Source organism: Dermacentor andersoni, unplaced genomic scaffold, assembly GCF_023375885.2.
Source record: "Dermacentor andersoni unplaced genomic scaffold, qqDerAnde1_hic_scaffold ctg00000387.1, whole genome shotgun sequence".
NCBI classification, from domain to species: domain Eukaryota; kingdom Metazoa; phylum Arthropoda; class Arachnida; order Ixodida; family Ixodidae; genus Dermacentor; species Dermacentor andersoni.
In genome coordinates, this window is record NW_027315074.1 from 59,111 (window position 1) to 71,097 (window position 11,987).

Genomic DNA, 11,987 nt, shown 5'->3' on the forward strand with positions numbered 1-11,987 from the left:
GACGAACGTGTATCACATCCTGGCGTTCGCGGACGCAGTCACCAAATGAAAAACACCTTTGCAAATCGCAATAACGACGAATGTCAAGCGCGCGCGCACAGACAGAATGCGAGCAGTTTCCGAAAGCGCTCACGAAAGACTGTACGGACGTTCCTAAGCGTTCGACGCATATCAGAAGCGCGCGCGTGCGCGCACACGCACACACACAAGCACAAAAGGCGAGCAGTTTCCGAAAGCACTCGCCAAAGACGGTACGGACGTTTTTACAAGAAAGCAAATCCCGCCGGCGTGGCACCATTTCCCGAAGCACAAACAACAACACAGTACACATCCGTAGAACGGCGCACAACAAGCCTGAACAAAGTGTACACCACTCGACGCCAAATCTGTCGTCGATTACGCCGCTGAGAATCACGAACACCTTCTAACATTCACAAACCAAACGACGATGTGCTGCGAACTTCAAACAGATTTTACGGCCCTGTCCGGTTGATAGGGCTGCTCCACAGGTTGTCCTCGCTGTTGAAAGCAATGTCATCAAAGTTGTTGAAAAAGGTCGCCTAAAACACGCAAGAACATCGAAATAATACGCCTGTACTACCCACGCTACCCATGCGATCACGGTTACCGGAACCACAGACGGCGAAGTAAACAAAAGACGTCATTTCCCCTCATTTCGGACCGAGACCTATAGACCAGAACACGCTAGCCTCGCACCCAGGCTAATCGAACGCATACTCTCGCACCCGGATTGCCCGGTCGACCAGCGCCATTTTGTTCTGGGCTGCCAAAGCGTGTTCGCCGGCGACCAGCAGACATGGCTAGCGCTAGCTCTAGGACTCCAAAGTGCGGAAATGTGCCCGTTCACGCGAATCCAAAGTACAAGAAGTCATCTGGGCATCGTTGCGTCGTGTTTGGATGCCAAAATAACCAGCGGAAAAGGAGCAGGTTGCTTAGCGCTGTTTGCGAAGAGCACAATACACTAGGGAATCGTGCCGGTGCGGTGTTTTCAGCCTGCACCGATTTCCATCCGCAACGAAGAATGACAAGCTGCGCCACCGGTGGATAGCTGCAGTGAATAGGAAGAACTACCAACCCAGTGAAAATGCACGAGTGAGTATTCGATCTGTGTATATTTTGGTGCCACGTTCAACTTTGCGCCCTACGAACGTAATATGTGTAACACGCAGGTTTGCTCCGAGCACTTTCTGGACAAGCCCACAGAGCAGAATCCCGCGCCGGTGCTTTGCCTTGGCTATAACAAGAAGGCAAGCCTTTTCATGTTTTCATTCAGGCAGAGCTCCCGACGGTTAAGCGGAACAGTTGAGTTTGCGGTTAGCGATACTTGCAGCTGCTGCACGGCATGACCATTAAGCGTGAACGACAAGTTGTAAACGATAGTATGTTGCGTGTTGCCCTGCTGGTGAGCGTTATTGCTAATGAAAGTAAAACGAAGTCTGCTCGTCACGTAGCATGCGTCGACAAAAACGTAAACAACGACTGCTCGTCGTCGAAGGCGTTCTTGCAGCGCGCCTGTCTTTACGAGCTGGTGTTGCAGGTGTCATTCGTAACGAATTCATTTGAGCATCCTGAGCTCTAAACTGCGTGCGGGCTGTTATGCAGGGCAAAGCGCAAAATTTTTCCGTTCATAAGGCGAGGAAAATAAGGTGCGTAATTATTGTTGTATTTTGTAACAAAATTTTGCTCGTTCTCACCAGTTTCTTTTACTGTTTTCTAAGGGAGCGCTAACAATCCGATATGGCCTCGCACAAGCAGGTAGCTGCAGTTGGTGGGGCTAATTTTTTGGAATGCACGTGCGGTTGTTGTCTTGTACCAAAGGCTTCCCTGATGATGCAGCTTTAAGTAGAGATGGTAATTTTATGTGCCCTGTCATGGTTTGTGCAACTGTACAAAACCTGCATCCGTCATGCCCGCCCTGTTATATGGGCTTTGACTGCACATGTAGTTGAACATTATAACTACTGTAGTTCCTCATTTTCTAATGAGTGCAGGTTTAGCATCACATGCTGCTTGTTCGAGTACTGTAGGCTTGTGTTCTTAATGTTGTACTCTTAAGGGGTTGCACGATACAATTGGCCTGGTGCATTTTCTATTTCATTTTGAGAGGACTTTATGTCTTCGCAACAGTGATGGCATGGGAAAGAACTACAGCCCTTCTTACTATAACATATATATTGTTTTCAATGCGCAGGTGGTGAAGGGCAGGTGTCTGCTAATCAGGCAGTCAAACGACCTCGCCAGTTGGTTGCCAAACGCAGCCAACCCAGTAGTGACCATGACAAACAAGACCAAACTGAAAGTGCAGAGGACAATGTTCTGCGTGCTTTAATAAAATGTGGCACCAACACAGTGCTGTAAAATCCTTCACAGGTTACGTGGTTACCCGATGTATTCGCTTCTGCAGTCTGCACATCACTCAGTGTGGCCATTGCGGACTTGCATGAGGTCTTGAAGTTTGATTGAATCGAGACAGCGAAAATGACAGGCTAGAAAAAACGCGAAACACGCCTTCCGCCCAGCTAAAAAGCCCAAGTTTAGCTTTCGCGCCGGGTCGCATCTCCCGGCGTGGCAGCCCAGGCCTGCTACTTCGCGGCGCTTGGGATAGATGGCGCGACCGGCGCTCATCAATATGGCGGCGCGCTTTGAATTCACGGTGTTCTGGTGTATAATTACTTTCTCAGTTGCACGACTCTTCCTTTCGAGCAAGGCGCGACTTGTTCCTGGGACTGTGAGGGCGCTGCGGTCGAGCTCTGCACCAAGTGAGCGGTGCCGCTCTGCTGACATGTGCAGGTTAGTTGCGGGTGTTTGCGCTTCTTGTGCTGTAGCCGATTTTATTTTCTCACTGCGTGTGCCTTGTCACTGTCCTCGTGCACGTGGCTGGCGGTCGAGGTCTTTTGCGTCCGGTTCAAGTTTTGCGCTCACGGAGACGCCAGTACCGGCGAAGTGTGGGTCACCGAGCGTTAACATTGCGTGCGCACTTTGGTTTGTAGGCCCACTTTTTTTTCATCTCATTCCTTTCTTCGGACCTGCACCCCCAGGTATGGTGTCTGTAAAATAGTATACTTCAGCTTAAACAACAACAGAAAGAAATAACGGCTGCTTTATTCAGCGAGCACCATGTAAATGCCGAGTGCCGCGACAAGCACCTATAACCGTGCCAGGCTATAGCAGACGACGTTTGGACGCTTGGCGCGGAGGTCGATGGCAGCGCTGCGGTGGCGTGAACGGTAGCGGGCTAAATGGTGCGCATAGGCTAGGAGTTGGGGTACTTAAAGAGGATCTATAAACGTTGTTGCGGCGGCCCGGTCGGTCGATGTGGTACTGATCGTTTGATCATATTTATGCGGTGCGTAGAGAACATGTGCTCCTTTTTTGTGTGAATTAACGATCACTAAGCCCTGGGTCATGTGCAATGCTATTAGCACGCTGTATGTTTCTTCCGGTGCGCCGTTGTTGATTATCGTAGTGCGGCCCACACGCGCTTTCTTTGTGCCCGGCTCATGAGAAGTGTTGTACTCTCGCCGCTCCCGCATCGGCTCACAGTGCACAGAAGAATGTGTTGATAGTTGTGCTATCGCGTGCTGTAGTTCACCGCAATTCAACACTACGCTGGACGGACTGTTGGTGCAGTCGATGCGGCGTGAACGGACACGAAGGAGCGCTCGCCTCAGAAGGTAAGTCCGGCGCCTAGCGCATTCTTATGGTTCATGTAGTGTACCTTGTCATGCGCAGCAGAAGATGATTAGTACAGCTACAAAAACAGTGACAGTGATGCCCTAATGTTCGTTCGATATCGTAGTGCACATTTAGGAAAACGTTTCACGAAAATTACCCCGAGATTGATGTTGTTAAGAGCTTCATCTATTGTTTATTTTCTTTTTGTTATGAAGTATGCTAGCGCCGGGGCATCGCTTGGTCTGAACGGGCACAAAAATTCAAGCAGGGAATGTCACTGCTTCTGTACGTAATTCCTCAGCAAGAAATCGTATAGACTATTCTAGAAGTACGTTGATGTGTTGTGCAAATGTTTTCACAGCTAACGTCAACGCGCGACGGCATCCAAATGATCTGACTCGTGAGAAGATTTTAGCTTGTATGCAAACTTTGATGCTTATAGATTGTCGCCAAGACAACCTGTATTTGTTGTGTTTAGTGTTCTGTTTGTTTTCGTGCCTTTGACACGTTTAATAACCGCCTGTGATGTAAGAATGAAATATTTATTTGTCTAAGCGGATGCAGCTTCTTGTAGCTGGCTGTACGAGAGCTTTCCACAATTTGACGCGATGTTGTTAAATCACAAGTTTGCAGATTCAGCAGTGATTGCAATAAGCTGAACATTTATTGTTTAGGGATGTCACAATTTCCTGAGACGGAGGCATCTCTGCACCACAAAGGAGACTGCGGCACTATGCAGCCTGAACAGCACGACAAAGCATCTGATCTGCCTGCTTTGACAAGGGACGTACAAAACGGTCACAGCCATTTATGTGTTCTAGGTTCTATTCGTGTATTTGGTACCTGCCAACTTTCCCGATTAGTTTCTGCTTTTCCAAGTGTGCTGTTTGTGTACAGCGTGTCAAGGTACATAGTGGTTAATAATGTATGCATAGAAAAATCTGGGCGCTGAGAGAAAGCTTTAGGAAAGTGCATGCTGTCTTCCAACACAGGATTTCTGTCTAGAATTTTTGCAAAATATGAAGTGCAGAGGCTGGCAGGTTTGGCAAACAATGTCTAACACTTTTGCTTTAGATATTAATGTAGCCGGTTCATTATCTGTCCCTAGTGTAGCATAGCGTCAAGCTTGAAGCTGATCTCTGATGTCACGTCAGTTGCAGGATGTAATAACGTGGTATCACAAACTGCTTGTTACGCATGTCAGTCAACATGGTGCAGTGGTCACAGGTGCGAGTATAAACGAAAGCTGGGCATTCTTTGCCATTCTGCACATGATGTGGGATAGAGCTTGAACTATGCTATAGTGGCACCATCTCCCTCACCTTCTCTTCCTCATTATTCTGTTAACTTGCACTAATATGCACAACTTCTAGAGGCTTAATTATGGTGTTGTCTGCTGAACTTGGATGATGTGAATTTCAGTAGTCTGGGGTACCCTCAAAGCCATGCTGTACTTTGCATGCATTTTAAAATGATCACTTTGAAATATGTGATTGGCTGTGGCATTCTCAGAGAAACAAGGCCTCTTGTGAATAATGCATACATGCATTCGCATTTTCTAATACTCTTTCAAGAAGCAGCCTATAGGCTGCTCCCCGAAGAAGTGACCACCTTTGCTTACCCTACAGGGCAGTCTGGTCCAGTTTACTTAACCTGTCTGCCATCTATGCACGAGGAGGACAGAAGCGAAAAAAAGGGACCTTCGATTAATGTTTTTGCACAGATGGCTCATACATTGCACTTTTCTTATCTTGCAGGCTTTGTTAACTCAAAGCTTTCTATGGGCGAATATCAGCATTTCATTCCTATTTATACCTAATAAGAATTACTTTGTTCATAGTGTCACTTTTTATATTATACTCTTGTGAGAATAAGCTCACTTGTTTTAATGCAGATGTGGCTGGGCCTGCAGAAAGAGTGTAAGCACACTACTGTGTTGCTGATCAGTGCTGGTGCTGATCTCTGCGTCTCAGTTGGCCTCACAACGTCCAGGCGCCACTGTGCTTTGCTTCATTGACAAGGTAATATGATATAGACACCTTGCACCTCAGTATCAGTTTTGAGAAATATGCTAAGACACAAGGGTTGGCCTTGGTGATAAATACACTCGTGTTCTTTTTTAAAGCGTTCTTCTTGCAGTGTTCCTCATGTACATGTTTTCAGAAGATGCTTAAATGCAAACCGCCATGGAACTTGTTTATGCCTTAAAGTAGCACTCTTTCACCAAAAGAAAAGCCTTATTTAATGCACAATTCATAAGAAAGGTGAGGAAGTGACAGGACATAAGTCTAACAACCATCCAGTTTTACTGCTTGCACAGCAAGCAAGAGGTGAAAGGGCAAGGACAGATAAATCGAAAATGCATGTTGCTCACACAATCGCGAAAAGGACACATGGCATGGCTACTATCACGCTTGTTTTACAATGATAAATAAGCAGTCTTGCTATATGATAGTCCGCTGGAGGTGGAGCCAACTTGCAGATTCCCTGTCACACATATAAGGAAATCTTAACGAATTTCGCCAGCACTATGGTCCTCATGCATTGCCACGGTTGCACAGTTTTCAAACAAAATAATGCAAGTGAGCTTTGCACTAACAAGTGGCCACGAAATGACCTGAGCATTCAGTTAACATGGTTGCAAATCCAGTCATTTATACATTGGCCTGTTTTGCCGAAGTAGTGTCTACTGCACGACAGTGGTATTTAATATCCATCAACACCCCGGTGCTCTACGTACTCTTTCTTGCGTGCTTTTTTTTCACAGGTAGTGGAAGATTACTTGATTCCAGAACAATTTGGTTTGTTCTACACATGATAGTGAACTTGCCAGTCTTATATTAAACATGGAATTGGGTAGAAAGATGTGGTATTTCTTATGGTGCCCAGGTGCATTCAGCTTGTGCAGATGCTTCAAGCTTGTATTGACAAAAATTGGGATGAAGCCATAGGAGGAGAGTCGTAAAAGTGTAACGAAAGCCTCCTGATAGATATGTTGAGTTGTGCTGCTGTGCACACTTATTGGCTATCCCTACTGGGTAACGCTGTTAGGGTTATGGATGCTTTGACACTGTAGGGCCTACAAGATGGCTAGCATTACAGAACACATTAAAACGACTGTAGGGATGCGTGTCATGCTATGGTATCATAATTGGCCCACAAAGTGACCACCTTTGCTTACACTATGTGGTAATCTGGCCCAGTTTATTTAACCCGACGGCCATCTATGCATGAGAAGGGACTAAAAAAATGAAGGGACCTTCGATTAATGTTCTTGTACAGATGGCCCATACATTGCATTTTTCTTATCTTGCAAGCTTTGTTACTTAAAGCTTTCTATGGGCGAATATCAGCATTTCATTTTTATTTTTACCTAATAAGTATTGCTTTGTTCACAGTGTCACTTTCTATATTTACCGCATTTACTCACATAATGATCGCACTCACGTAATGATCGCAGCCCTGAATTTTGTCGTCCAAATTCGATTTTTTTATTTCCTGTGTTGATCACACTCCGAGCTTGCCGCAGCGATCTGTCATGTGCCAAGTGTAGCTATTAATGATCGCGCTTACCATCTGTCGAATGCTACGCGAACAACTCTTCAAGACAAACCAAGCAGTCTGCACGCACCAAACATTCTTAAGCAGATGCCCGATTTCATTCCTTTCATCACTTTCCGTACTTCCATGACAAAAAAGCTACAACCAAATTTGCCTTTATTATGTGTAGGCTTTGTAATGGTTGTGGTCAAAAACAACAAAAAAGGCACCTTTCGATTCTTCTCATCTGCACTCGTGGGCACGCAACAAATCGTGTAACACTTGTAACACAGCTAAGATATTCGCCCACCCTTAGCGGAAACGTGCTGTTTTACGATAGTAGTGAAGACAAATGCCGCAGTTTCCGCAGCATGCCCGCCGTGTCTTTCTATGTCACTGGCAGCTAAGCGCGCCCATCTGTTTCTGCCCCCTCATAGTGGACATGGCTACGTTATTGCCACAGACTTACTGATATTAACGATATTATTCATTCCGGATACGGAAGAAACTGTTTCAATGCATGTAACGTACTCACGAGAAAAAAAAGAATCGCATTCGGCGCATTTGGTGTGTTCAGCTTGCGGCGCCGGCCGCCTTTTTCGTTTTGGTGTTCCGCACTACACTCAGTGGCAGCCACCTATTTGTTGACCTGTTGCCATCCCGCAGCAAACGCGGGATAAAAAAATTCTTTTTGCGGGAAATTTAACCAGCGTAATGATCACACATCTGAATTTGCGACCATTTTTTTACAAAAAAGTGTGATCATTATGCGGGTAAATACAGTACTCTTGTGACACCAAGCTCACTTGTTTTAATGCAGGTGTGGCTGGGCCTGCAGAAAAGCTGTAAGCAGACTGCAGTGTTGCTGATCAGTGCTGATCTCCACGTCCGAGTTGGTCCCACAATATCCAGGCACCACGGTGCTTTCACAAGGTAATATGATATGGACACCTTGCACCTTAGTATCAGTTTTGAGTTGGACTTTTGATAAATATTTAAGAAGACACAAGGGTTGGCCTTGGTGATAAATACACTCGTGTGCTTTTTTTAAAGTGCTCTTTCTGCAGTGTTCCTCATGTACATGTTTTCAGAGGATGCTTACACTCCTTAAATGCAAACTGCCATGGAGCTTGTTTAGGCCTTAAACTAGAACTCTTTCACCAAGAAAAAAGCCTCATTTAACGCACAATTCATAAGGAAGGTAAGGAGATGACCGCCAGTGTCTAACAACTATCCAGTTTGACTGCTTTCCCAGCAGTATCAAGTGAGAAGCGAAAGGGCAAGAACAGATAAATCGGCAATGCATGTTGCTCGCACAACTGCGAATGCGACACGTGGCATGGCTACTATGAATGCTGGGGTGCGATCGGAGGTGGTTGTTCGGCGTGTTCTTTCGGTTACCGGCGCGCGATTGACCTACTCCGCGCCTACGTCGCCAGCCGCGGGGCGCGGCTGGCGCCTTTCAGAACTGCATAGTCACACTCTGTAGTCGTGATGATCATGACCACGGTTTCGTTCGCAGCGGTCAACTGTGGCAAGTAGCACTTTCATTGTGACTTGGTGCAATGCACGCAGTCTCACAAACATGATGGCTATCGAGGACAATAATTGTACTGTGGCCTGCACGCTGGCATCCAATCAGCCAGTTACATTGAGTTTGTAGAACAATCTGTTACAGCCAGCTCAATGGTGAAAAAATTATCGGGATGGGCCCGTGGTAGTGAATAGCACGTTTCTGATAAAGATGTGACCAAGTCTTGTGCTATGACTGCACTGCAAAGGAGTACTTCCTCAAGGCCCTTGCCACTACGAGCAGTATAATCAGTCACGAATTGACATTTGCAGCTCCCATACTGCTTATGTGTGAAATAGAAACAGGATTTCTGGATTAATTCAGTATAAAAGTGTGTTTGTGTGAACGTTTGTTTTTTATTTTCATACCCTTAATAATTCAACATTCCGTTAATTCAGAATTTTGTTCCAGTCCTGGGAAATTTCAATGAATGAGCTTTTACTGTATACACCCCTTCTTTCAGCGCATGTGTAATTTGAGCTCACTGGGTTACTGCAAGAACTTTTTTCAGCCTCAAGGGTAAGATTTCTAGCTCGGACAAAGCAGCTCCTTAAGGATGCAAGAAGTTTTACTGTGGTTTTCTACTGTTCCTATCTGCTTCCCTAAACTTCTTCTCAAATGTAAAGAAAATCTAGTATATCCCGTACAAAAGGTGCTTGTCGCTGACTGTGGGATTAAATGTGGTGAATCCTCTGAGCTAGAATTGTCCCTGGCCCATGTCAGTGAAGCTTCATTGACTAGGGCTTTCCTACAGCCAGGATGTAAACTTTGAACCTTTTGCATATATCTTAGTTTTATCCTTGAGTGCCATCACTGTGTCTGGCAACCTAGTTTCCCTTAATAACTGTTACCTTTTTTATCCATTATTTCGGAAAAAGATACTTTTTCTGAGAGCACATATGCTATTTTTGTATTTGAGTAACTAATCTCTTGCAATTTTCATCTTTCGTAGGTTCACAATCGAAATGGGTTATTTATTTGTGCTAGTAAGTGGATGTGGGTAAACCAAGCCAAAACGGACAGCACGTTTGCCAGGGAGATTGCCCGATGCTTGTGGCAGGCACATGAATTAATCCACAGGAGTGTTACGAGCAAAATATGTATGCAAAAGCTAAAGGAAGGTGGTGAGGCCAAGCCAGCGTTGACACCACAAAAACTTGGTGCATATCTAAGTAAGTAGACCCTGTCCTGCTAGCTCATGTTTTCATAAGGATTGCAAAGTGTTTCGAAGTTAAAGGAGTAATGCCTATCACACCGTGCTTTTTCTGCACGAATATAATGGGCTGTCGGTAAGATCGGGTTGTATTGAGGTGATCTCTCATATGGGCCGACACAGTTTACATCTACACATCAGGGGCATGCATAGCTGTATGCGTATATTTAGTGCTGTGCTCTAGCTCGCTAACAAAAACTATCATTTAGTTTCTATAGTGGTATTAAAGGTGCATTAATCTTTCCTATAAACAATTCTGCACTGGCATCTATGCAGTGTTTTCCGTCTGCATATTTCGCAGTGCGGTAGCAAAGAGCTATGCTGTCTGTGTATTCACTTGCATGAGCTTGTTATACTTGTTCATTTAATGTAAAATACTTGTGGAAAAGTATTAGACTATTTCTGTGGTCTTGTATTGCAATTCTGCAGCCATTTATATTGTTTGTAAAACACGAACATTTAACAGAGACAGGAACAAGACAATGCGAGGACGAGCACTGGCTTTCAACTGCTGTGGTTAATGTTGAAATATCAATTTACATAGGTAAAAAACTCATAAGCCTCCGTGTTTTCTTTTTCCTGTTTCTCTGTGAGATTTTCACGCTTTACTCAATATCATGCAAGAACCAGCCCTTTCAGTTATGCAGTGGAGCAACCTATTGTGCATGTCAGTTCCAATGGCTTGTTAGAATCTAACAGTGCCGGCAGCTTTGTTTACATTTTTTTGCAGAGGCATACCAGCACTTTGTTTCAAAAACACCAAGCACCGTGGATACAGAGGCCAGGAGGCTGAAGGACCTGAACAAGCACCTGGCCACCATGCTTCGGGATGCAAAATAAAGATAGTTTGTGTTAATTGTGGGCCCTAAAAAAAGTCCTCTTTGTCTCCGAGCTCGCACATCGGCCGACTCACATGATAGAAATTAACTCGCTGTAATGTTGGCAGTAGACGTTACTGTGTGGAACTTCACCAAAATATTGCATGAACAAAAGAACTCATTCAACACAAATGAGAACACTTGTAGAATGCAGCTAAACAAGAATAGTGTCATTTTGCATAGCTGAACGAGAATATTTTCATGTAGCATACACAAACGAGAACGATATCGTTGAGCATAGACGTGCGAGAACTATCTCGTCAAGCATAGCTATGCGAGAATAATCTCGTTTAATGTACCCATACGAGAACGATCTCGTTCAGTGACGATGTCCTCTCGTACACATGTGACATACGACATCGTTGAGTCTACGGAGCAATAATAGCGTACAGAAGTTCTCGTACAATTCTCATACATAGTATTACGATATGATCGGTAAATACCCGAGAGACGAGCCGCCATGAGAACGACGACGAAGTGGGTCGGTGCCCTTGGCGCGAGTGAATGTCGGCCTTGCGCTCTGGCTCCATTCTAGTGTAAATAGTCTGTAAATAGCCTCTTTTGTCTCTGTCTTTCTACACGTAACATTCTGGTGGAGGTCAGCGATCCCCGTCCTCGCCACGGAACTCCGGAGTGGTCGGTACGTCGAGCTTGTCACCATGCCTCCCGGTGACGAGCCCGCCTCTGCAACGGCTTCGGCTGGTCCGACTGCTCCCGTCGTCACGGTTGCCCAACATCGCGACCCTGGTGTGTTCTCTGGCCTGGAGGGACAGGACGTTGACGAATGGCTCAAGCTATATCAACATGCCAGCGCTAATAACAGGTGGGACCCAACCATTATGCTCGCCAATGTCATCTTTTATCTTGGCGGCACGCCACGCGTGTGGTACCAGACGCATGACGAAGACATCAGCATCTTCACCGTGATTGCTCATTGCCCCCACGACCTCATTCTCGGCCTCGATTTTCTCTCCGCGCATTCTGCTCTTATTGACTGCTCTGCCAGTACCCTTCGCCTTGAGTTACCGATTCTCGCAGAACCTTCTGACGCACCCCAGTGCCGCCTACGCCCCACTGGCTTTATTTG

General features: G+C 45.6%; 1 long non-coding RNA gene across 1 annotated transcript; it reads left to right on the plus strand.

Annotated features, from left to right (window-relative positions):
- The first annotated feature begins 5,315 nt into the window (after positions 1-5,315).
- LOC140214507 (uncharacterized) lies at positions 5,316-10,310 on the plus strand. Its single transcript, XR_011891441.1, has 3 exons — positions 5,316-5,717; positions 8,057-8,169; positions 9,762-10,310. It is a non-coding gene; the product is annotated as an uncharacterized lncRNA (long non-coding RNA).
- The last annotated feature ends 1,677 nt before the right edge of the window (positions 10,311-11,987 follow it).